The sequence below is a fragment of the Pelodiscus sinensis genome, chromosome 11, assembly GCF_049634645.1.
Source record: "Pelodiscus sinensis isolate JC-2024 chromosome 11, ASM4963464v1, whole genome shotgun sequence".
NCBI lineage: Eukaryota > Metazoa > Chordata > Testudines > Trionychidae > Pelodiscus > Pelodiscus sinensis.
Genome location: NC_134721.1, coordinates 48626040 through 48653284, shown reverse-complemented (window position 1 = coordinate 48653284; position 27245 = coordinate 48626040). Strand labels below are relative to the sequence as shown.

The 27245-nt window shown below is 42.9% G+C and overlaps 1 protein-coding gene across 10 annotated transcripts in view; it reads left to right on the top strand.

Moving 5' to 3' along the window:
* The window catches only part of IQSEC1 (IQ motif and Sec7 domain ArfGEF 1), a 611669-nt gene that overhangs the window by 451956 nt on the left and 132468 nt on the right, over nt 1-27245 (top strand). Inside the window, exon 1 of one of the 10 annotated variants that reach the window (XM_075939731.1) lies at nt 190-418. The exons of the other annotated variants lie outside the window; for them this stretch is intronic. The gene's annotated coding sequence lies outside the window, so the exon portion shown is untranslated. Of the gene's footprint in view, nt 1-189; nt 419-27245 lie in introns of those variants that run through there. 10 annotated transcript variants of the gene reach the window in all.

The following is a 27245-nucleotide window of genomic DNA, read 5'->3' as shown; positions in this document are numbered from 1 at the left end:
AAGCGACAGGAAAATTCTTTTACGTGGAGGTTAAAATGCTCTTTGTGACATCACAACTGACTGCTATAGAACTGATTAATATCCCTGTGAGAGGATTAAGAGGCTTCAGGTGGGGAATAAGCAGCAGGAGCCAACGATCTCTTATGAAACAAGGATCTTGTTTTCATATAAATAACCCCAGATAAACAAAGGAGGGAAAAGTCCAGGAAAAGAAGAATACAGAATCAGAGCTGTTGCCAGAATGTCAGACTTGTCACATTAACAGACACCAACAATCTATCTTGTCTGATCTCCTGCTTGCGAAAGTGATTGATGTGGAACATTTCAGAAGAAAGCAAGCTCCCCTACCAATCCACTACCAGTCTCCTAATTGGACAATATTATACCACGGGAAGACATTTCTTCACAACTCCTGCAGGTGATCTGAAGGAAGAGTTACAGCCCTTGTAAATTTCTTGTAGCTAATGTAACTGCTGCAGTTATTTTTCATGCAAATGTATATCATACTAATCCATTGCACTTGCACAACATCTTTCATTTGATAATCTGAAATGTGCTTTATAAAATGGTGAGGATTTTAATCCCCATTTCCACATGAGAAAATTGAGGCACAACGCGCAACATGTCTAGCCTATCCCATCTAGTCAGTGATGGAGCTGGAAAACTAATCCAGTTTTGCTGACTCTGACTCCTGCTATAATTGTTAGGCAATGCTTCCTCCTGAAGTAGTATTTAATCCTTTCTTCTGTATGTGCAGTAAGCATCAGGAACCAGTAGACCTGGTTTCTGTATCCAGCTCTGCCACTGACTTGCTATATGACTTTGGCAGGTAATTTATTCTCTATATGGTTCTGTTTCCTCTCATCCTGCCCCTTCCTGTCTTGTGGCCTTTGTTTAGATTCAGGGCTGTTTGGCTAAGTGTTTGTACAGTGACTAGCACCAAGGGGCCCCATTGCTGTAATACAAATATTAATAATCACTTCTAAAACACTGACCACCCTATTCCGTTCCCCCGCTCCAGTGATAGCCTGTTTTACTGCCTTAGGATAACTGCATATTGCATAAAAAATATGTCTTGGTATCTGTTTTTCAAATGTTTTGCCTATGAGTGACATCTGATTCTTTTTTATTAGAGGAGCAAGGAAATTGGAATACCTATCTCTCTTTCTGTGTAATGTTTTTGCCTGTGTCCTTTCTCTTAGGTGTACGTTCCAAACGAAATGATTCTCACTCTTAAAATAGAATTTAATATAGGAGCTGTCCCTCATAACTATCCATGCCTCCAATCATATTTTTACCTTTCTCTATTCATATGTTGCTGTTATTTCTAAGTATAATGTGTTCCAAAGTTTTTCATTATGTGCCACTGACCCAGGAAGCTAAGCAAGCTGAATGGAGCAGTGTAGTTTTATGATAGTAGAACACTGATAATAACTAAAAGGGAGAGCAAAGGAGAGAAAATGGCTAGAATGCTAGCCTGGGACTTGGGAAACCAAAGGTCTCTTCCTTTCTCTGCTGAAGAGTCCCTGTGTGACATTTGGCAACTCATTTAGGGTCAGATATATAATGGAATTTAGGCACTGAACTCCCTTTGAAATTCATATCTTTAAAAACCTGGCCTTTAGTGTCCCTGTGCCTCAGTTCCCCATCTGTAAAATGGGGATAATATCACTTCCAATGTATAAAACATAGCAAGGCACTCAGCTATAACGCTAATGGCCCATATAAATACCTTGCACAGAGAGAAGGAAGCCTGTATTCCATGACTTATTTATTTGTTATTTCTATTAATTATTTTTATTAATATAAAGTTTGTATTCTAACATTGATTTAAGAGTTCAAGTCTTTAGAAAATTAGATAAGAATTTTGGCTCAGGCAAGCATCCCTTTTCAAAAGCCATCGAAGCCAGATTACACAGTCTGGAACTAAGAAAGAATCACCTTGATTAGTCTTCTTATTGCTGCTCTGCGATGAGCAGCAGTATGAAACTTAGCAACCTGTAACCATTTTGGTGTGGCGAGTGGGGTTGTTTTGGATGTATTTACAGATCTGTTTTGAAGTTCAATTGAGCTCCAAATCCAGAGTGAAAGTGAGCACATCCCAAATTCCATCTGCTTTTAGATAGAGCCAGTGTAAACACTGCAGAGTTGTGCATGGGTTTTCATTTGAAACCCTAAATCAGTGGCGCTCTGTGTTTTCAGACTACTGTACCCCAAGCGGGAATCTGATCTGTTTTACATGCCCATTTAAAAATGACTTTTAAAATTAGACCTCAAAATACAAGAGTGCCACAACACACTAAGGCTATGTCTAGACTGCAGGCTTCTTTCGAAAGAGGCTCTTTCGAAAGCATCTTTTGAAAGAGCCTCTTTCAAAAGATCGCGTCTAGACTGCAGGCAGATCTTTCGAAAGAGAAATCCGCTTTTTCGAAAGAGAGCACCCAGCGAGTCTGGATGCTCTCTTTCGAAGACGGCCTCTTTACATTGAAGAACGCCTTCTTTCGAAAGAGGAACTTTCGAAAGAAGGCGTTCTTCCTCGTGAAATGAGGTTTACCGCCATCGAAAGAAAAGCCGCGTTCTTTCGAAATAATTTCGAAAGAACGCGGCTTGAGTCTGGACGCAGGGGAAGTTTTTTCGGGAAAAGGCTACTTTTCCCGAAAAAACCCCTGAGTCTGGACACGGCCTAAGACTGAAAATTTGTTTTCTTTCTCATTCTTACCATATGATTATCAAATATATTGTACTTACATTTCAATATGTAATATATAAAGGCAGCATAAAGAAGTCACTGGATGCATGAAATTGTAGCGTCTACTGACTTTGCTAGTGCTTTTTCTGTAGGCTATAGTTAAACTAAGCAAATATCTAGATGAGTTGATGTACCCCAAGAAGGCCTTTGTGTCACTCCTGGAGTACAATTACCCTAGGTGGCTACAAAGCCTAGCCACGGAGCATCTGTGAATCAGGCCCAAGCTTGGGGCTTTGTTACAGGACCCATGGGAATGCTGAAGATATAACAAACAAAATACAGTGCAGCTATCGCCCTTATAGGGGGTGCTTGTATAGGAGAAGAGGATGGGACAACGTCTCTTGTTCTTGTAAGAGAGAACATGCTTGAGAGAGCTTAACTGCAAGAGGGGCTGAGCACCTCCAGTTCCCACTGAAGGCAGCAAGTGCTCAGCTCTATCCAAGTACAGGCAGTCCCCGGGTTACATACAAGATAGGGACTGTAGGTTTGTTCTTAAGTTGAATTTGTATGTAAGTCGGAACTGGTACATATTGTAGGGGAAACTCTAGCCAAACATTTCTCCAGAGCTCAGTTTTATTCTCCCACACCTCACTTCCCTCAGTCCTTTATTCTCAAGCTGAGGTGTCTGCTGAGAAAAGCCGCTCCGCGTCTCCCTGGTCTGCTGGGGGGGAGCAGCTAGTGTGGGGTTGCCTCACCCCGTTTGTAAGTAGGGATCCGATGTAAGTCGGATCCATGTAACCCGGGGACTGCCTGTACTTAAGAGAGTTTGATTGACAAGTTGCATGTTGCTGCCCCATTGGATTAGGTGACAGTCAATAAGGGAGTCCGGAAAAACATATTTCAAAACTAAAGTCAAAATTCTATATTAATTATTTGTCCCTGTGCTTGGGCACGGATTTAGCATTATGCCATTTTCATACATTGCAACTAGGATGTTTCTCCAAATTTAAAGTGTCTGCCCATGTCAAGCATTCAGCTGGTGACCATAACAATTAAATATAACCTGAGAAATGTTTTTAAGCCAGGAATTGGCTTAGTTCTGAGGAAGCATGTATAGCCCCATCTTTTTTACATATACAGTTCAACATCTGCCATTTAAGCCCTCTGATAGGTCTTGTAAGGCTGAAAAGGACACTGACCTTGCAATAACATTGCTTAATAGCCAGAATCACCATAAATATTGGGGATTAGTTGGGTTATGCTAGCTATGAAAGCAGCTGAACGGAGAAGCCATCAGGTCCGGCCCATCAGAACGACGTTAGGTAAATTTGCTGATCAGTACAGTATATCTGTCAGCTAAGAGCCCTGCACTCTGCTTCATAACGAGGCATTGACCCAGCTTTATCCTCCGGTAGAACCAGCTAGCTTTAAAAAAAAAAAAAAAAAAAAAAAAAATTACTGCACATCCACTGCAAAGGGAAACTGTGACAGCTCCACCTGGATGTTTGATTTTATTTATTCATGGCCTGTGGAACAATGAAGTCAGAGGTAGGTGAATGATGCAGTGCAGGAAGTTACTGCAGCAATAGCTTTTGCTGGGGAGATGATGAATTAACGTACCAGTCTAGCGGCAAAGGAAAATGTTAATGAAATCTGTTTATGCAGGAGTCGAGTAATACTTACAAGACAGAGCTTTCTTTGTAGCTGCAGTATGTACTGTACATTTTTTGGTATTGTTATTATTGAGTCTCCCGTTTTGCTTAAAATAGTGCTGTAGGGAGTGGGTGTTGCTTTCCTTAAAATCATTCCTAGGAACCATTTTTTCACAGGAAAGTATACATTCTAACTAATTAATGGAATGTTAGTTTGTTTCTATAAACTGTAATGAGTGCCTAGCAAGAAATAAACATGCCTATCATTGGAACTGATGCACGGTTATGCAGATTGTTATAATTGATTCTAGGCTGACAGTTCAGGTTTTTTATTTGCATTTAGTCAATTAAGCGCATGCCCACCCTGAATCACTTCTGATGAGTTTCTATAGATTTATTACATTATTCAAGATTATTTATTCTCCTCAGTTTGTCTGTTTTTAAACAAACCTTCAGCACAAGAGGACATCTCTTTTTGCCTATCAGCAGAAGCAGCAGCAGCAACAGCAAATTGAAAATTGTGAGGAAGCAAAATAATTGTATTTTGTAAAACCACAACACACAATCTGCCCAGTTTTTAAAAAGAGCTTTTTAATCTAAACAGAGAACATGTTGCTAACAAAGGCATTCTCTTTAATTGTACACGTTAGTCAGGTGGGTTCTGGAGACAGAACTGTAAATAGACTTTTAACATAGTTTCTAAACCACATTTCAGATGCTGGTGTACACCAATAGGTACTTTGTTGGTATATAACGGATAACAAGACCATGTAGGTCAAGTGGCTGAAAGTTAGCTCTCTTAGTATACTAATGCATTTTTAAAGTCCTGATTATTGTATTTCATGTTTGGATTTTAATGTGCCTCTAGAAGAAATGTCCTGCTTCTTTCTACCTGTGTCATTGGGTGTGATAGTTTTGAAAACAACAATGTAAGATTTAATTATTAACTTAATTACATACATGCAGCTGTTCCTTTAAATTCTTTTCACTTTGGTTTGACTGCACGTTGTCAGAGTTGAAATATGGTTGGAACAAATAAACTAGAAATCTGACACTCTTGTCAGCCAATGTTGGAAAACATACTGAAGTGGAGGCAGGAACCTGCTATACTCATATGTAAACTAAAAAATAAAAATAAATATATGTGACTTGCCAAGCAGACACTGTCCTTAATCTTTGTATGTTGGTTTGGTGTCTAGCTAGCCTTTTAATTATTATTTTAATGTATACAGCTAGAAGTGCAAAAATGAAAAATCTCTTCAAGTCAAATGTCTGGCAGTTTTAGTTAAAATTCATAGCCAGATGAATATTTTATGAGCAATTGTGTAAACAGAAAGAAAAATGCCCTGAACTGTCATATGTTCACTAACATAAATGTCAGAAATATTCATCTGTTACATAATGAATAGAGATGAGTTCAAGCCACAAAATTTAGGTCCAGATTTTGAACACTCTTAAAGTTCAGGGGTATTCAGATTTGGGATTTTCAATGAGGTCCACATTTTTATATGGCATTTCCTTATGCAGACAAATGCCAGCAGCATAGTATCAGGTGATGAAGAGGTAATTGGAGGGTGAAAGTTCATGTCATTTTGGGAAGGTCATGCCTAAAAACTTGGTCTTTTTCCAGGGTCTGTACAAACTCTATAGTCCTTATACTTTGCCATTTTGTGGCCTTCGGTGCAGTTTTAGCACAAAGACAAATGTTTGCAGTCATTTCTGCTTTCAACATTTAGTTCAGTGTTTTGGACGGTGCCTGTCAATGTGCAAGTTGTACTTGTGAATAGTTTAGCAGTAATCTCTCAAATCAGTGTTCTGGGGCATAGCTGCAAATTAGAAACTGTACTAAAAATTTGCTTTACAAAATACTAGGAACTATCCTTTACCAAATTAGCCATCATATTTAAACTTAAATACTGTAAAAATGTATTAGGGGAATTTATGCCTTCAGCTTGTTTATATGATTAATTTTTATTTAAAAAAAAAATATTATTCTATAGCACTCTCATTATATTATTGTTACATTTTCCTTTTTTCTTGCTTAAGTGCTAATTTAGGCCTCAATCCTGAAAACATGCATATTGACTTCAGAGGTACATCTCATACTTAGTTTTTTTATATATATATATATATGTATGTATGTATATATATTATTTGCTGGGAAAACTGAGACCATTAATAAGCAGGGATAGTCTTTGCTAGAGGACTCCAAGTGAACCTAAGAGTTATAACTTATTCTTCTCCAGTCATTACACTGAGAGGGCACCTGGGAAATCTCAGTTCTACTTGATAAAATCTTTTTTTTAACAGGGTAGAAAAGATTGAGGCACTCTGACCATCAGATCATTTTCTTCATCCAGTAAGTAGCAAGAAATGCTAAGAAAAAAACAAAACAAAAACTTCCAAACTGGAGTATTAGAGCTAGAGTACCTTGTTTTTCAACAGTCATCAGCCACAATAATCTCAATAGTATTCAGCAGCTTTCCATCACACATAGATGTGTTTATATATTATCTCAAAAGAAACATGTAAATGCAAGTCTCTCAGAGATTCTCTAGGGCAGTGGTCCCCAACCTTTTCAGGTTGTCGGGCGCCAGGGGGCGTGGCCATTCGCCCGCCAGGCGCCAGGGGGCGGGGACACTTGCCCGCCCGGGGGCGGCCCCCCCAGCCGCATACCTGGGGCCGGGGGGCCCCCCCATAGCCACGCGCCCGGGGCCGGCGCTCCCCCCGTAAGCGCCGCGCACCCGGGGGCGGGGCCAAGGCCGGCGCCGGAGCCGGCAAGGGCACGCGCAGTGCCCCCGGGGGCGGGGCCAAGGCCGGAGCTGGGGCCAGGGCACGCGCGGTGCACCCGGGTTGGGGACCACGGCTCCGCGGGCGCATGTAAAGAGCCCGGCGGGCGCCATGGCGCCCGCGGGCACCGGGTTGGGGACCACGGCTCTAGGGCATTTCCAAATTTCAAGAGCTGACCTGTTTCTTAGGTGAAACATAATGAAAATACACCTATTGTGCATGCCTCCAGCAGCAGAATTCAAAGAGAAGTTGACGCTCCCATCACTAGAGCTATTTCCAGTCTGCCCAGATCAGAGATTGCTGGGTTGGTTGCAGAGCTGACTCATTTATTTTTTTTAGAGAGGAGGCAACTGCCCTGAGCTTGGGGACACTTTGCAAGCTGGCTGTGGAGAAAGGGTGGTGATGTCAGCTGGAATTACCTAGCATACTGGCTAGGAAACAAGGCGCAGGAAACCACTGAAGCATAAGAAAAGAGATGAGGGACAGTAAAGGTTTGTTTGCTTAAATAGCTGCATCCAAACATGCCTAAGTTATAAATGTGTAATACCCATGCCTCACATTTGTGACACCATTAATGATTGCTTTTTTTCCCACTATTTGATGAAACCAAAAGATGATCAATTGAAAGGTTTATCGAAAGGGCCAAGCACCCAAATCTCATTGAAGTTCAGTTGTTTTCAGGATCCTGCCTCCTTCTAGGCTCTGAATGTCCCAGCCCTATATGCAAAGAATCCATAGCACGGACTGTGTATTAATCAGATATTTTTTGAAAAATCAAAACAAGCGTTAAACCAAGACACAAAAATTATAGTGATGGGAATTGTGTTCTAAAGTGCTAGTTGTAACGAGGCCTATAGGCTGCTTGTATGTCACTTGTAGCTTGAAATAAGCTACACAATGTGAGCTACACAAATTGTGGAGCTTATTTCACGTCAATTTTGAAATAGCTTATTTCGAAATTTGGCACTGTTTACACAGCACTTATTTTGAAATAAATTGGTATTCCAAAACCTCCCTTACTCCCCATGGAATGAGGTTTACAGGGACATCAGAATAGCAAACCTGTTACATTTCAACATAATGGGCGCGCTCAAAAGACGCAGAATAGCTTTCGGGATACCTGCAGTGTAGACGTAGCCTAGTAGCTGAGCTGTCGTAGTTTTCCAGTTACAGATAGTTTTAATCTGGGAATTTATAGAATTAATATAATAGGTCTGATTAAGGCATTGGCTGGAGAAAGAAAAAGGTTAGTTTATTTTATTCTCCTCAGTTTAGCTGGTGGATGTTTACCTATTTGTGAAAGGGAGATGAACCTTTCATGTATATGGCATGGGCAGCTAGAGCCAATCAAAAGGCCACTGAAATTGAGTTGAATGGCTTTGTATTAGGCCCTGTCAGGAATGTTTTAATATATAAATCTAAAACAATAAATGTGCCAAATCATCCGTATAAAGCTTTTCATCTTCAAAACAGATAGACATCTGTCAGGGACGGTGTAGACGGAGCTTGGTCCTGCCTTGAGGGCGGGGGGCTGGACTCGATGACCTCTCGAGGTCCCTTCCAGTCCTAGGATTCTATGATTCTATGAAAACATCTTACAGACATTGCTGATTTATATTTACAACACCCTTCTGAGGTCAGGAAGCAAACGTTTCCCAGTTCTGTTGAGGGAAAGGCAGAGAGATTAATGGTTTTTGAAGCTGCACAACAAAGTTGTTGTCCCAGCCAGGACTAGGACGTAGGAGTTCCTGGCTCCCTGTCCTGCACTCAGACAGGCAGTTCTGAACATTATGGAGGAAATTAATTAAATATTCAAAAATTGGGAGGAAATATAATATTGTATAATGGTGATAGACAGTGAAACTTAGAATGTTCTGTGTATATGGAAAGAACAAACTGAGATGGCTGGCAAACATTAATTTTTCATAGGTTATTACTGCAAAAAGTGAAACCAGTTGAGGTGCCTATGCTAAAATAATAAATCTGTCAGGCTGTGGGGAAATGACTTGCTTGTATCTGTGCATTCAATCTCTAATGCTGCATATTAGGGTACATCTTATATACTGCATTCCAGTTTTAACTAGTGTATTTTGTAAAAAACAAAAACAAAAAAACCCAGAACATTATTGGGTTTCAGGATTTTTCAGGACGTTTGATTTTCAGGAGTGAACATAGAAATCAAGACAGCATGAATCAATGAGAATTACAGTAAATTAGACACGAGAGGCTTTTATGTTTAAACTTTTTGCGGGGGATAGAGGACTTAAAGGCATTTTGTATTTTAAGCTCTTCCCATCTGATTTCTTCTTGGAGTAGCAAAGCTAAAACACGCTGTGCAGTTTGAAAGGCATTAGCTAAACAATGCCTAAGTTGTACAAGCAAAATGCAGGACAATGTAGCACTTTAAAGACTAACAAGATGGTTTATTAGAAGTTGTACAGTGATGGTTGTAAAACAAAACCTAATTTTTCTGGGCAAAAACGGGGTAGATGGTGACCTCTTCAGGCTCTGAGTTGAAAGTTTAATGTTGATGTTCTGCATTCCAACTGTATTTTGCTAAGAGTTAAGCCTTGCATAGAATCAATTGAGACAGTCCTCAGGGCAGCAATCAACAGAAAAGACTACAGAGATCAAAGAAAGCTGTTTGAGAAATGGCCTATCATGCTAGTGAACATTTATTTGGTTACTCAGAGTGTGGAATAGAGGGTGTTGGTTCAGCTGCATGCCCCCTCCATGTTCTGTTTCATCTAGAGACTATTACAGGACTCTGTTACAAAGAGGAAAAAATAACACGGCTTTTTAGACACTGCTCCCTTTCTCCCTGTTTGATAGCTGCTGCCAAAGTGTGCTGGGTGGAGATATGTTCCTTTCCAGCGCAAGGGAGTAGGAAAACATTTCCTGTTAGCAATGGATGGCAGTAACGTGTATTGGAGGCACTAGTGTAACTGGGATGTTTTGCAAGGTCGTTCTTGTAACTTCTGATTAGCATAATGAATGGGCTAATGGGAAAGTGAAATTCCACTTGTTTATCAGTAACAAAACTGATGAGATAGAAAATGAGAGGTGGGGGAAATCCCACCCTGTTTCAATATGTATTCAACATAATGCAATTGTATTCCATGTCACAGCTTAGCTGTGCCTATACACTGTTAAATCAATAGCACACTGTGATTTTCAAAGGCATTGTTTGGGGGTTGGAATGATACAGACACTGGATTTCTGAAAGCGTAAGAGGTTGGGTTGAAGGAAACAGGCCAGGAAAATATACGGCTGAATTTTTACTCAGCCTCCATTTCCCTCCTTCCTTTCCTCCCTATTTGTGTGTTACTTCGAGCTCTGTTGTCATGGCACTCATCTATAGTACCATTTGTTTTGTCACTTCATCTCACCCCAGCCCTTACTCAGCTGAGCTTTATAGCTTTCCAGTATCGCTTGCTCGCTTGCTCCGTTAATCTCTCCACGCTGTGCCACACTTGAGAAATTCCTATTCCTTCCCCTCAGCAAAACATAGAGCTACAATTTGATATGCAAGTCTGCCTCTCCAAATAATGAAATTCCTTGTCTCAGTCCCGTCCCAAGAGTCTGCATCACACAAACCTTATCACCCACAGGCAGCCTTCATGGCAATCTCAGCAGAAGGACCAAGAACTGAATGCATCATGGAGACAGAGCTACTCCCTAAACCCCCCAAGACTGAGCATGAGTTGTAGGGTAGTGGGGAGAATATTCCATTGCCCATGCTACACTCAGCTCCAGCAACCTTCCACTCTTCCATTTCCCCATGCTACACCCTTTTTGAACACCAAATTCACATTTAAGATATTTTTCACGGTAACAGAAAACAAGTTTGAAAACCGGGGTCACTCTGTCTTGCCAAGACGCTGAGTGGAATTAAATTTCAGGTTTGGCCGGATCTTAATGTTTTTCTAAAAGTGTTATTCTGCGTACCTGCTACTAGATACGTGTTCTGAAGCACTCTGTGTTCCACCTGCTTCAGCTCTGCCTCCAATGCCTGGACAATGATAGCTATCACCCCCTAGCAGAGGAGAATGCGATGGATTCCCTTTGGTGCCTGTAAGCACTGCTCATAAATCCCTGCTCTATGGTGGGTCCTTACCCTGAAATAATGCACTCCACATTCGAATTTCTAAGTGGAGGGTCCATACCTCCAAGCCAAAACAACGGGCCATGGAATTCGAATTCTCTATTCCTGCTTTTCACGAGGGGTAATGCTAATTCTGAAATAGTAATTTCGAAAAAACTTTGGTGTGGATGCTCCAGTGCCACTAATTCAAACTTATTGGCCTCTGGGAGGCCTCCTGCAGCTCCCCAGAGGGCGTCCTGAGGTTCTAAGACCAAGGTAGTGCATCTACATTAACGGAGCGTCCCTTGGACTAATTTCGATGCTTCCCTGTAATGAGGACACGCTAGTTTGAATTTGTTAAATCGGGAGTTAAGTCACATTTAGTAAGTTTGTAATAGTTTCCTAATGTAGACAGGGCCTAATTGTATCCAGCAGTCCGTGGAGAGCAAACACAACTCCCTGCTCTTAGTAACGAGTATGCTGCCTTGAGAGCACTCCAGCACTGTAGAGGCTAGGTGTAAGTGAGTAGAACCCCCATCTTTGGGTGGACTATCTCCACTAATTTAGAGTTTAGGATTTCAGCTTGTTCCTCCACATTAGAAGTTGTCAGTGGAGAACTGCATGAAACATTACAGCTTGGTGGAGGTAGGCTTGCCAAATGATTTTGTGTGGTTCTTTCTAGGTAGGGCAGGGGTGGGGAACCTAAGGCCAGGGGCCAGATGTGGCCCCCAGCTTGCCTAGATCTGGCCCCTGAAATTTGGAGCTCCTCCCCAGGATTGAGGAGCTCGTGCTGGTGCTCCAGCCCCCCAGTATCCATGGGTGTGGACACAAAATTTACTAGTGTGGGCCCCCCCCCCCCCCCCCGGGCTCTGGTGTTTGAGGGAAATGTGGGGAGTATTTTTCTCTTCTCAGTTGTGTGTGGCCCCCAATGGATTTTTCTGAGAGTGAGATAGGGTGACAATGTGTCCCATTTTGACTGGGATGGTCCCTTTTTTAAGCCCTGTCCCAGCCGTCCTGACTTTTTGGGCAACACTGGGCATTTGTCCAACAACAGGACCCAGGCCCAGTTTGGTCAAAAAGTGGGGTGTGGAGGAAAGTGAAGGAGGGAGCAGCGATAGCAGCCCCATGTGGGGAGGGAGGTTTAGGCAGGGGACAGGCAGGACTCTACTGAGCAGTGATGCCAGCATGGAAACAGGGTTCAGGAAAGTAGTGATGCCACTGGAGCTTGGACAAGCCCCATGCATAGGGCAGAGGGGTGGCCTCAGGCTGACCCTCACAGGCAAGAAGGAGGGAGGGCTCAGGCCAGCCCCATGCATGGGGGAAGGAGATGAAGGGGGTTGGGCCTGTCGTGTTCAGTGTTTCTCTTTTCCCTGTTCTTCAAGGATAATAATGAACTCCACAGAACAGAGCTGAATGCACCCAATGTACCTTCTGTTTCATTCCCAGAGCTGTGAAGCCGGCAGCGGCTACGGAATAGCTGTCAGCTAGGAACCGGGTCTGGGGATTAGTATGCAGAGACGCATGCGGCAAGCAGCCCACTTTGTTTTGAGGTTCCTACATCCAGTACAAGCTGTTTGCTGTGCCTGTGTCAGAGCTAGGAATTCTAAAGCAAAGTGAGCTGCCTGCTGCGTGTGTTTGCATATCAATACCAGACTGGTTTTCTCTTTGCACAGATGATTCATAGCAAGACTGGCTGGAGCTTGGGAAATAACATCAAGTGTCTGGATATGTGTGAATACAGTGAGAGTTTTGTGTTTGTTTTTCCAAGGCCAGCTGAGAGAGGCTTTCCTCAGTCTGAGCCCCCTTCATTCATTAGTCTGTGTTGTAACCGATTTCTAAACCTGCACTTAATGATGAGGCAGAGCCATCCCATCCACAGGACGAATTGGGGTGGCAGCCCCAAGCCCAGCAATTTTAGGGGCTTCACAACAGCTGCCCAACTGCCTTATGGAGAGGAGGGACCAGGGAATTATGGGGGTCTGGCGTGGCAGTTGCAAAGGTCACCACGCCCTCCCCCTCACCACAAGGGCGGTGAGAGCTGGCTTGGCACGGCAGCCTGCTCCACCCCACCATCCACCTGGTCTGCGGCGCTTCGCTTCTCCGTGGCGATGGGAAGCAGAGTGCATTGGCTCCAGGGTGCTCCGGTTCCTACTGCCCACGTGGTGAGTGGGAGGGAGGGAGAAGGACCCTGCTGCCACCACGCCAGATCTCTGTAATCCCCCAGACTGCATAACCTGCGGAAGGGAAGGAGTGGGGGCAAAGCAGGGATGGGGAGTTGCAGGGCCTGTGGTGGGCTGTTGCCCCATGCCCTACACCCCCTTCGGAACAGCCTTGTGCTGATGGATCCTGACAAGGAATTATATACAGGCAGTCCCCGGGTTACATGGATCCGACTTACATCGGATCCCTACTTACAAACAGGGTGAGGCAACCCCGCACTAGCTGCTTCCCGCCAGCAGACCAGGGAGACACGAAGCTAGTGCCCCCCCCCCCCCCCCAGCAGACCAGGGAGACGCGGAGCGGCTTTTCTCAGCAGACACCTCAGCTTGAGAATAAAGGACTGAGGGAAGTGAGGTGTGGGAGAATAAAACTGAGCTCTGGAGAAATGTTTGGCTAGAGTTTCCCCTACAATATGTACCAGTTCCGACTTACATACAGATTCAACTTAAGAACAAACCTACAGTCCCTATCTTGTATGTAACCCGGGGACTGCCTGTATGTCTACATCTGAATCTCTAGAGTGTATAAACACTGTCCACGTCATAAGCTTACCTGGGGTTTCAGTCAGAATCCTGCAGATTTACTCTGATGCTTACCTATAAGCAGAAGAGAAGCACCCGTGAACTCAAAAAGCAGATAGAAGAAAAGTTAAAATTGGGAACTTCATAACTCAGTGTATGGAGTTTTATTGCTACATTATCAGTTTGAGCCAGATTGGTAGCCACCGATTTCAGCCTCCTTCTTCATGTATTGCATTCATTTTCAGTTATCTATGTGTAAATAGGTGGTGGTCTCAGTCTAGTTATTAGTGGGCTAATTTCAACTGAATGCAAATTCCAAGTTTCAACCAGCTCTACTGATGAATATAGTTGAGGTGTATGGATGGGACAGTGTAAGGAATCCCGACAGTTGATTTAATTCCTTCCTGAAAACAGAGATTATAGGAAGGAAAAAATGACCACTTATTAAGGGTTGTTAGGGTATAAAAGAGGTTAATGGATTTTTGAACTAGGACTGGCAAAAAAACCCTAAATATATGAATATTTAAGGCCCTCAAAAATAGCACACAATGCAAGATCTGAGTTAGATATTTGTTGAAGTATAAACCACATAGAACATGTCTACACTGGGGAGTTATTTCAAAGTAACTCACTTATTTTGAAATAACAACGCGAGTATCTACATTACCAAGCCTGTTATTTTGAAATAATGGGCTTGTTATTTTGAAATAACTCCTGCTTGTGAAGAGGAATAAACTTATTTTGAAATAGTTATTTCGGGAGTTATTTTGAAATACCCTGGAAGTGTAGACATAGCCATGCTAAATAACAGACTGAAACAATGCTGGAAAAAATGCTACCATTTAAATTCTGTAATTTTCCCTCTGTCCTCCTGTTTGTGCTGCTACAGTTCTATTAAAGACTTTTCCACACCTTTGAGGCCTCAGCTGACCCTGTGGCAACATTTACCTAAAGTCTGCAGGTTAGGTGGGTAATGTGAGATAATGCATCTACAGACCTGCAAGGGGCTGAATAGTGTGTTGAATGAATAGTATTGTCGTGAACATAAGAATGGCCATACTAAGTCAGAACAAAGGTCTGTCTAAGTCAATATCCTGTCTTCTGACAGTGAACAGTACCAGATGCCCCAGAGGGAATGAACAGAACAGGTAACCATCAAGTGATCCAGTCCCTGTCACTTATATCCACTTTCTGGCAAACAGAGGCCAGGGATACCATCTCTGCGCATCCTGGCTAATAGCCATTGATGGACCTAGCTTAGACAAATTGGAGGATTGGGCCAAAAGAAATCTGATGAGGTTCAACAAGGACAAGTGCAGAGTCCTGCATTTGGGACAGAAGAATCCCAAGCATTGGTACAGTCTGGGGACAACAGTTTATGTACTAATGCTGTTTTCCTGAAGTTGGCCTGGCAAGTGTTAATTAGAATGGTTTGTTCGCTGATGTAGCGGGAAGAAGGAAATTGTATCCATTCACTTGCATGTAGTTGGGCAGGAGAACTCTGTTATTGCATAGACTTTCCTTTCATGCCGTTCATAAAAAGTCCAGTGTGGATATTTGAAAAATCAGACACGGTGCTCTGGATATCACCAGTAGGCTGCCCTCTTAGAATATATTTATACAGTCTTTCAAAATGTTTCTCTGACATTTTTATTTATCTTGGCACAAAACTACCAGTCAGGCTGCTTCTCCTTTATTAAGCCTATTGTCTGCACATCAGCTTCCTTTAAAAACACTTGCTAGAGATTTAAACCATTGGCTAGGAAAAATGCAGAGAAAAAATAATGACCCTCTCTTACAAGAACTGTCTTCTAGCTCTCTATGGTTCTCATACTGAAACTAAAAACTTTATCTACACTGGACAGTCTTGGGCAAGAACATATGCAAATGAGGCACGGTGATGAATATCGCCCTGCCTCAGTGCATGCTTAATGAGCCACCATTTTTGCGCAAGAAGGAGCAGTCTACACTGCTCCTTCTTGTGCAAAATCCCCCTCTTGCGCAAGAGCCACTCTGCTGCTTATTTTCAGGCAGAACGGCTCTTATGTAAGGGGGGAGGTTTGGTGCAAGAAGGAGCAGTCTAGACTGCTCCTTCTTGCACAAAAGCCCCTTGTGCAAAATGGCGGCTCATGCAAATGAGGTGCAGCAATATTCATCACTGTGCCTCATTTGCATATGTTCTTGCACAAGACTGGCCAGTGTAGACGTAGCCTTAATGTTTTGTAACTCTCATGCTTGAATGACTGTATTACTGTGACAATAGAAGTGGTTTCCAAGTTAGCCTGTGTGCTGTAAATATATAATCCTATTGCTGCATTTTATTTTACTAAACCTGTCCAGACTGGATGAAAGAACCTAACTCTAAGGTCTTCACAAGGCCTGTTATTACACTGGATGCCACTTAGTAGCTTTAAAAATATGTCAGTGCCTCCGAATTAGAATTATTGTAAAATGGTTAAGATGAAATTCCATCTTCCTTTGGCCATTTCCAGACCCTACTCATATTTGTGCACAAGAGAAATTAAAATCAAGAAATGCCCTGTCCTTCAAATTCATAAAGTGTACGTTTATTAATTACCTGGTGAATTTTGCTTCCAAAAAACACCTTGCTGTATGATAGAACCCAGGTGCTTGAGACACCTAGCAAATAGAAGAAAGCAAAATAATAAATCAAACATAGAAAATAAAATTTGCCAACAGCATTATTTTGATCTGGTAGGGAAGGAGTTAATTAAATATGCCCATCTAATTTCACAGTAGCTGTAAGAGAGCTGCCTATTTCCTAATGTAGTAGAAGAGAAGGTGGTGGTTTTTTTCATTAAACAGAGTTCATTATTTGGATGAAAATATATTTGGCATGCAAAACAATTACAGAATGCTTGTCATCACAGAAGATTCCCCAATCCCTTACAAATATGTATAAACCACTGAAATGTGGCCACTTTCAGTGTAGGTGACTGCAGCCAATTGGCACTAAGTGCACACACAGCGCTGTAGGGAGCAGAAATATGGCCAAGGTCAGTGGGCAGATCCCTATTCTTACAAGTGTCATGGGAACATTAGGGTGGGATTTCCAAAAGCAATCAACATTGGCCTTGCTTTGTCCTCATTGACGTCAGTGGGAGTTTTACCGTTGGCTGCAGTGAGAACAGTTATGCAAGAAAAGAGCAATTCTGAAAATCCCACCCTGATGGTTCACACTGAGCACACAAGAACAAGGCTTATAAGATTTCATTCCACAGGTCCCATGTGCCCTCCTCGGAGCTGCAGTACTAAACAGGGTTGTCCGCCTGTCTAGAAGGTTTCTCAGGACCAACCTTTTTTGAGGTCCCAGTCGCGGGAAATCCCTGCAGACGCTGCCAGCTGTCCAGTTTTATGGGCTCAGGATCATCCCCAAGATCCCAGTATTTTGCACTTCAGAGGTGGGAACCCAACAGGCCACCATGCTCACTGAGTTTGATCTCTACCAAGTATTTGTTACCAAAATAGCCTCAGAATGCAGCACTCGGCACCCGCCTCTCAGTGTTACTACTCTGCTGCTGATCCCTTAAAATTGGCTCATACAACACTAGTATCTTTATTCCGAAGATGGCTGCATATCAGCCAGCTCCTCTGTCAGCATGGAGAGATCCCTCTGTTCATAGAGGAGGGGACACACCGTCACTGGTTCATCCCCACTCCAGCCAGGTCTGCTCCTACTATGATTCCCCCCCCCTTTCCTGGTTTATCCCACCAGAGCGGCTCATGCAGCAAGAGAAAGCAATGGTGGCAGAGGGAGGAGACCAAAGGGTCATAAGGAGGAGGTGGTGGGGATTTCCGTTACCGCTTCAGAGAAACAGGAAAGACTCTGCTTAAAAAAAATCGTTTAGAAATAGAAACTTGCTGGAAATGGAGCACCTGTTGATGGCACGTGTGGCTGCACCCAGTGAGTTGCACTGTACCAGTCTTAATTGTTTCTCTCTGCTAAGCTAATGGAAGGGCAGGAACAGAAAGACAAATGAACATATATGCGAGGCACCCTCCTGTTTCTGTTTTTGAGCAGAAGCATCGCCCTGTAATGTGTGTAGAGTGCCTCAGCCAGCACCCACTGAAGTCAGGGAAGTATTTGCACCCACTTCAGTAGGCTTTGGATTAGGCCTATTAAGTCAACCGTAGATTAATTCCATTTGTGTCTCACACTAGATGTGAAACTGAAGCCCCCAAAAGTGAGCCTGATGCATTCACCATGCCCCGTGTGTGTCCAACAAGCACCAGTACTATGTAAAACAAGAAAGATAAGTAAAATGGTAATGTTCAGATGTTTCGGTACCTGGTGCAGGATTTCCTTTCCTGACTTTTTGGTAAATAATCAGTCTAAAACCTGGACTCCACACTTTGGACAAACCTCTGTACAAAACAAACTCCAGTCTAACAGGTTTTCACTATAGTTCACTGTAAGAACATGTATACCAGAAAATTCAAAATGAGGAAAATAAATAGGGGCAATGAATGGAGTGCCTTGTAGCAATCTCCTTCTGAGGCCTTTCTACCATATTTTCAGTGGCAGAAGTGGGTTTACAGCAAAGAAGATAATACATGGTATTTTCAGTTGTAAAGCAGTCGCTGTAATTGAAAGAAAGGTTTCAATAAAAAAGGAAATTCCACCAGTGTGTTTTATGGTATCTATTTTACAACATTCTTGGAAATAATAATATATCATTATTACATTCCGGTTCTGTTCAATATCTTTATCTATGATGGAGATAATGGCATAGAGAGCACACTTATAAAGTTTGCTGATGATACCAAGCTGGGAGAAGCTATAAGTGCTTTGGGGGATAGAATTATAATTCAGAATGATCTGGACAAAAAACTGGAAATATGGGCTGAGGTAAATAGGATGAAATTCAACAAAGACAAATGCAAAGTGCTCCACTTAAGAAGAAACAATCAGTTTCACACATACAAACTAGAAAATGCTTACCTAGGAAGGAGTACTGCAGAAAGGGATGTGGGGGTCATAGCAGACCACAAACTAAATATGAATCAACAGTATAATACAAAAAAAGCAAACCATCATTCTGGGATGCATTAGCAGGAGTGTTATAAATAAGGTACAAGAAGAAATTCTTCCGCTCTATTCCATGCTGTGTAGCCTCAACTAGAGTATTGTATCCAGTTTCATGCACCACATTTCAGGAAAGATGTGGACAAACTGGAGAAAATCCAGAGAAGAGCAACAAACATGATTTGTTGAGAAGAGAGGACATGATAACAGTTTTCAAATATCTCATGTGTTACAAGGAAAAGGGGAAAAAAATTATTCTGCTTAACCTCTGATGATAGGACAAGAAGCAATGGAATAGAATTGCAGCAAGGGAGGTTTAGGTTGGACATTAGGAAAAACTTCCTGTCGGGGTGATTATACACCAGAATAAATTGCCTATGGAGGGTATGGAATCTCCACCACTGGAGATTAAGAGGATGTTAGACAAACATTTGTCAGGGATGGTCTAGATCAGGGGTCTCCAAACTTTTCAGCCCGAGGGCCGCATTAACTATCAAACAGCAGTTCGGGGGCCGACTACACACTTGAGGTCCAAATAAAAAACAATCAAAACATGGATGTTGTTTTTAATTATTTATTTAATATTATTTTATTCAGTTATTATTTAATAACACATTGATACACTACACATGAACACCTGTATTAGTGTGAATGGTGAAATTGTTTCCTGGATGCCAAAATAGCAGACATTTCTGGCTTTAGATTTGTTGTCCCTAACATCAACAGTGACCTGAGATTATCATCGGACAAGTTTGTTCTCAAATTGTTCTTCACATATTTCATTCTTGAAAATGTTTGTTCACACAGGTATGTTGTTCCAAAGATTGAAAGGTACCTTGATGCAAAAGTTTTGACATTAGGAAAGTCTTCCTTGGGCAAAAACTGGTAAAAACCCACCAGTCCTATTTTGAACTTGTCCCTAAGGAGGTCATTTGCTTGCAACTCAGTGACTTCCAGCTGCAGTTCATCTGGGCAACTGGCCACATCTGCTTCAAATGGGTTTTGAAACAATCTCACTTCTTCTGCCTTTGAATCCAAGTCAGAAAACCGCTGCTGAAACTGCAGCTGGAGGTCTTTGATGATCTCACATGCAAATGACATGGGGAACTCAGCTGTTGCTTCAGCCATGAATACCTTGCATTGCTGAAAGTGCGTCAAGTTGTTGGCCTGTACTTGTTCCAAAAACAAGACAAGTTTGGATCTGAAGGCCTTTAGGTGGGTGTATAGATCAGAAACTAGATTTTGCTCTCCTTGTAGTTTTAGGTTCAGAAAATTTAAATGACTAGTTATGTCTGCAGCAAAAGCCAATTTCCATACCCACTCTTCATCAGACAGTAATGGCTGTGGCTTGCCTTTACTTTCCAGGAAGTCACCTATTTCCTTTCTTAACTTAAATACTCTGCTCAGAACTTTCTCACAACTTAGCCATCTTACTGCTGTGTAATATGGTAAATCTTGTGATTCTGTGTCTGTATCTTTCAACATGTCTCTGAACTGTCTATGGTTGAGCCCATGTGACCTTATTAAATTCACCATCTTCACCACAGGATTCAGTACACTGCTAATGTCCACATATTTAGCACACAAAGCTTGCTGGTGAATAATACAGTGCAGGAACATTGGTTGTATAATGTTTTTCTCATTACACATCTGCTTCACTTGTCCAACCAAGCCTTTCTTTATGCCACTCATGTTCTTTCCTCCATCAACAGTCAGGCAACTGAGGTTAGTCCAGTCCAAGTTATAATCAGCAAATGTTTTTTTCAACTCATTGAATATATCCTCTCCGGTAACAGTGCCATACATGCTATGTAGGGAAGCCAGCTCTTGTGTTATGTTCATGTCTTCATCCACACCTCTAATGAACACAAGCAGTTGAGAGGTGGAGCAGCTGTCCAGCGATTCATCCATTGCAATTGAAAAATGGCAAAACTTGCTTGCATTTTTCGCTATTTGAGTCACAATGTTTTCACCCATGTCTGCAACACGGCGGGCAATGGTATTCGCACCCAAAGCTACATTTTCAAATTGTTTTGACTTTTCTGGGCAAAGTTCCTCAGCCACTTCCAACAAACATTCCTTCACTACTTCACCATCTGTAAAGGGTTTGCCACTTTTAGCCAGGACGTAGGCAACTTTATAACTGGCCTTAGTTAAGGATTCATTTTCATTTGAGGATTTACTGAACAATGTCCTCTGAGATGTGAGTTGATTTTGTAATTTAGAAAATTTTTCGGCACGGACTTTACCCTTCAACTGTACATATTTCTCCTGATGTTTGCTTTGATGATGACGGCGCAGGTTGTATTCTTTCATCACAGCCACGGTTTCGTTGCAAATCACACACAATGCTTTCTCGCCGGATTTGATGAAGAAGTATTTCAAACTCCATTCTTCTTGAAATTGCCGACACTCATCGTCTATTTTTCTTTTCCTCTTCTCGGCCATCGCTGGGCACTAAAATAAAGTGAATTCAACATGAATAAATAATGAAACTGAAAGTATCTTGCACACAATATCGCTCAAAAAACCTGATTATGCGAACTAATTTTGTCGCAATAATAGCTGCAAATGACCCGAAACAATTTTTAAAAATTCTTATGATTTCTTAAGTTAAACTTACCTGAATATAGTGTGCAAATATATCCACTTATGGTAGAGAGATTGTTGCTTTTAATGTTTCCTCTTCAGAATATTCGCCTGCGAATCCGTTTCTCCCGGAAGGGGGGGGGGGCTTTTCCCCCTGCTCTCCCCTTCCTCTGCACGCTGTCCTCCCCTTCTGCTTGCCACCGCTCACTCCTTCCCCCCCCCCGGGCGGAAGGGGTCACCTTTTTAAAGTTCCCGCCGGGGTTCACGTTCCCCCGCACGTCGCCGGGCGGGCGTTACCACCACCGCCCAACCTGCCCCCTGATTGGCCGGCTGCCCTGTCAGTCTGGGCGGGGGAACGCCGCCCGTGCTAACCCCCGCCCCCTGCGCCGTTTGCCGCCGCGCGGCCGCTTGTCAGAGGAGCGACCCGCTTCTCCTGCCCCCTGATTGGCCGGCTGCCCTGTCAGTCTGGGCGGGGGAACGCCGCCCGTGCTAACCCCCGCCCCCTGCGCCGTTTGCCGCCGCGCGGCCGCTTGTCAGAGGAGCGGCCCGCTTCTCCTGCCCCCTGATTGGCCGGCTGCCCTGTCAGTCTGGGCGGGGGAACGCCGCCCGTGCTAACCCCCGCCCCCTGCGCCGTTTGCCGCCGCGCGGCCGCTTGTCAGAGGAGCGGCCCGCTTCTCCTGCCCCCTGATTGGCCGGCTGCCCTGTCAGTCTGGGCGGGGGAACGCCGCCCGTGCTAACCCCCGCCCCCTGCGCCGTTTGCCGCCGCGCGGCCGCTTGTCAGAGGAGCGGCCCGCTTCTCCTGCCCCCTGATTGGCCGGCTGCCCTGTCAGTCTGGGCGGGGGAACGCCGCCCGTGCTAACCCCCGCCCCCTGCGCCGTTTGCCGCCGCGTGGCCGCTTGTCAGCGGAGCGGCCCGCTTCTCCTGCCCCGGCGTGGCGTGAGTACACGCCGCACACCCCTGACAGGGCCCCCCCCCGCGGCAAGAAGGGCCCGTTCGGCGGCACCCCAGGGACGGTCTCCACGGGCCGGATGAGAGGGCCTCGCGGGCCGCATCCGGCCCGCGGGCCGTAGTTTGGAGACCCCTGGTCTAGATGGTGCTTAGTCCTGCCATGAGTGTAGCAGACTGGACTTGATGACCTCTCCAGATCCCTTGCAGTCCTTTGATTCTATGATTTTATGATTAAGCTATACAGGCAGTCCCCGGGTTACATGGATCCGACTTACATCTGATCCCTACTTACAAACGGGGTGAGGCAACCCCACACTAGCTGCTTCCCCCCAGCAGACCAGGAAGACGCGGAACGGCTTTTCTCAGTAGACACCTCAGCTTGAGAATAAAGGACTGAGGGAAGTGAGGTGTGGGAGAACAAAACTGAGCTCTGGAGAAATGTTTGGCTAGAGTTTCCCCTACAATATGTACCAGTTCCAACTTACATACAAATTCAACTTAAGAACAAACCTACAGTCCCTATCTTGTACGTAACCCGGGGACTGCCTGTATATATATCTATATGTAAACTAGAAAAAAAACTGAAAATATTCCATGGAAACAATGCTGAGTTAATTTTTATTGTTGGACCCTTAGGGTCTGTCTACACTTACAGCTAAATTGGCACTGCTGCTATGGATTCAGCAGTGAGATTGTTGTAGAATGCCCTCTCTTCTCAAAAAGCCATACTATGAGCTGAGGAATGATGGAGCAGCTCTTCAGGAAGCTTCTGCTGCATATCAAAGATGCCTTTGTACTACTTAATTCCTTACTATGAATGTCTTCTCTTTGCCTACTGATTTCTTACCGCCTTAAACTTGAGTAAGCCACAGCTCTGAAAAAAGCCAAGTGCAGCTAGCTTAGGAATGAGTAAGAAAACATCCAGTATTTATCTGCTGATGGGTGGATGGCCTCTCTGACGCCGGAATACTGGGTAAAGGCCTTCTGTACCCAAATACTAGAGAGGGGTTGGACAGACAACCTTGTGTAGCAGCTAGAGAGGAGAAAACACAACTTTTAAACAGGGATCTATTTCCATAGCTTCATATCCAGAGAAACCTGCAAACTGTTCATGGGCCAGTAACCACAAAATCTGCTTTCTGTTGAATAGGGGCTTTACTTCTGAGAATATGTTTGCATTTCAAATTTAAATACGGGCGTAGTGTTTTTCACTAGTAAGATAATGCAGTACTAGTAACAGTACACTAGTACTTGCATTAAACCACACAAACATTCAAATAATCTGAGGGAAATAGAATGGGAAGTGAGAATTAAACAAACCAGAGAGGAGGCCACAAGGGAGATGGAATTGCTAACAGTGAGACAGTAAAAGGAAGATACGGTGTTTTATATCTGAGCAAATTGCAAATCTGATTTCATTTTAGAGCAGACTTCTATGCTAAGCAATTAATTTTAAATAAAGGCTTCCTGAAAATAGAATGAGGCAGTTTTGCTACCAACCATGGAAGCATAGACTAGTCAGGTTTTTCCTTACATAGAATGTAATGTATATTTCAGCTTCTGGCATTTGCTTTGTTAGGGACAGTTGTGTCCTTCATTTCAATAAAGCCAGTAAGGGATGTTTTAATGGAAGAATCCTTATGGACATGGGATAAGAGGAAAGATCCTCTAATGGATCATTAGCTTCTGGTTAAAAGATAGGAAACAAAGGGTAGGAATAAACGGTCACTTTTTTTCAGAATAGAATAAGGTAAATAGTGGTGTGTTCCCCAGTGCTCTTCAACATATTCATAAACAAGGCCTAAAGTGAGGTGGCAAAAATTTGCAGATGATACAAAACTACTCAATACAGTTATGTCCAAAGCAGATGGTGAAGAACTCTTCAAGGGGATCTCAGAAAACTAGGCAATAAAATGGTAAATCAAATCATAATCCCAATTATACATATAGAATGATGGAATCTAAACCAGCTGTTTCCACTCAAAAAGAGAGCTCTGAGAGTCATTGTGAATAGTTCTCTGAAAACAACTGTTCTCAATGTGCTGAGGCATTAAAAAAACCTAACAAGGATGTTAAGGAATCATTAGGAAAGGCATAGACAACAAGACAGAAAATACCATAATGCCTCTATATAAACCCAAGTTATGCCCACATCTTGAATATTGTGTGTGATCTGGTCTCCCATCTCAAAAAAGATATTTTGGAATAGGGAAAGCTATACAGCAAGGCCACAAGAATGGTTGGGGGTTGTTTTTATGAATTCCTCCAGGAGTATAAGTCTCGGCTTGACAAAGCCCTGGCTGGGTTGATTTAATAGGGATTGGTCCTGTCTTGAGCAGGGGACTGGACTTGATGGCCTTCTAAGGTCTCTTCCAGCTCTATGATTCTATACAAAGATGTCAAAGTTTCAAAGCTCCTTTGCATTGCCAGTATGTTGTAAAGCAGTGACTCTCAAACTTTTCATACTAATGTATCCCTTTCAGGAATCCGATTTGCCTTGAAAATCAAACATAAAAATACAAAAGTTTCACAGCACTCTATTACAGATAAAATGCTTACTTTCTCATCGTTTAATTATAAAATAAATCAATTGGAATATAAATGTTGTACTTACATTTCATCATATAGAATATGAAATTATAGTTTGTATTGACTTTGCCAATGCATTTTATGTAGTCTGTTGTATAATTAGGTGAATATCTACATGAGTTGGTGTACCTACTGAAGGGCCTCTGCATATCCCCAGGGGTACATATACCGCTAATTGAGAACCATTGGTGTAAAGGACAGTCTGGCTTTATAAATGCTCATGGTGCTTTAGTGATTAGAACTGGTCTACATTTTTTAACTGAAAAAATGTGTTCCATGAATGTTTGCTTCTGACCTTTCAGGTGATTAGTAGCCAATATAAATTATAAATTTGATTCCTCAGCTCTCACTTGTTCTTCAGCTGCCTATGATGTAACACTGAATAGAGTAACCGAATTTGGTTTGCCTATGTGGTATTTTAGTGATGGAAGGATTGAATGCTTGTAAACGGAAAGAATTTACACTTTTTGTTCTTACTTACAATGAATGTTGTAATGTGTTGTACCATCCTGCCCTTGAATGCAGGGGACTGAACTAGATGACCTCTCAAGGTCCCTTCCAGTCCTATACTTCTATGATTCTATGATCTGTTTCCATATGAGGAGAGATTTAAAAAGACTGAGAGTTTTCAGGTTTGAAAAGAAATGCCTACGGTGGAATATGATGGAGGTCTATCAAATCTTGATTGGTATGGAGAAAGTGAATAACGAAATGTTATTTATTCTTTCACGTAATCCAAGAACTAGGACGGGTGGGGAACCTATGGCTTGGGGGTTGGTCAGGGCCCCTCGCTTGCCTGGATCTGGCCCCCGATGCTCAGGGCATCCCTAGCATTGGAGAGCCTGCACCGGCTGGGACTCACAAATCTACTAGGCTGGGCACCCTAGGCACAGGGGAATATGGGAAGTGTCTTTCTCCTTTCAGCCTTTTTTTTTTCCTTACTTGTGTGCAGCCGCCAATTGATTTTTTTCTCTGAGTCAGCGGCCCCTCACCCAAAAAAAGTTTCCCCATCCCTGAACTGGGGGGGGGGGGGGGTCACCAAATTCAATTCATAGGCAGCAGGTTTAAAATAAAAGGAAATACTGCTTCACCCAAAGCACAGTCAGCCTGTGGAATTTGTTGCCCAGGGATCTTGTGAAGGCTGTCACAAGGTTTAAAAAAGAACTAGAGACGTTCAAAGAGGATAGGTCCATCAGTGGTTATTAGCCATGCTAGGAAGGGGTGCAACACCATGTTCTGGGTATCCCTAGCCCCTTGTGACAAAAGCTGGGAGTAGATGACTGGATGGCTCAGCCAAAGATTGCTTGTTCTGTTCGTTGCCTCTGAAGCACCTGGCATTGGCTGCTGTCAGAAGACAGGATACTGAGTTTGATGAACCATAGGTCTGACCCAGAAAAGCCATTCTGATGTTCTTAAGTTCCCTGTAGGGGTTCCCCTCCAGCATGTCTTCAGGAAGGCAGGATTAAATCTTCTGTATAAGGCCCCCAAACCTAGCAGCTCCAACTAATCTACAGCCATCCCAGAATATAATATTGTGAAACATGCTGTTCTCATTCTCTAATTTCTGTTTTTAATTTTGTATAAAGGTGTTGGGGTTGGGGGGGAGGGAAGAATCCATCAACAGAGTAAGAAATAAAGATTGTAAATATCTGTGTCTTTAGGCAGAGGAAGTTAGATTCCCTGTAGAAGGATCCAGTCAGATGCTTAGAGCTACACTTTAGAAAACAGGGTGGAGTTGTGAGTTTTAAATGCAGTAGTTTCAATCATTGTCATCCACCCTCCTAATGGTAACCTCTTTACATGCAGTGTTCTCCAGCTGTTACATACTTATGATCTCATGTCCATTTTTTTGAATCTACAAACTGTGGACACAAGTCTCAAGATTATTTTTCCTAGTGCTCCCTACCCATGAGATTTTCCTCATTAACTTGTACAAAGCATCTACACTTCATAAATTCATATTCCCATCAGGTCTTTAATATATTTTGGCTAACTGAATCCTTACACTTCTGAACTTTTTCCAGTACATTGTCATAGTTCTGGCACGGAATACAAATGACTTCATTTAATTTTTTGCTGTGTATCATTTCACAAGAAAGAAACAAACAAGAATGGG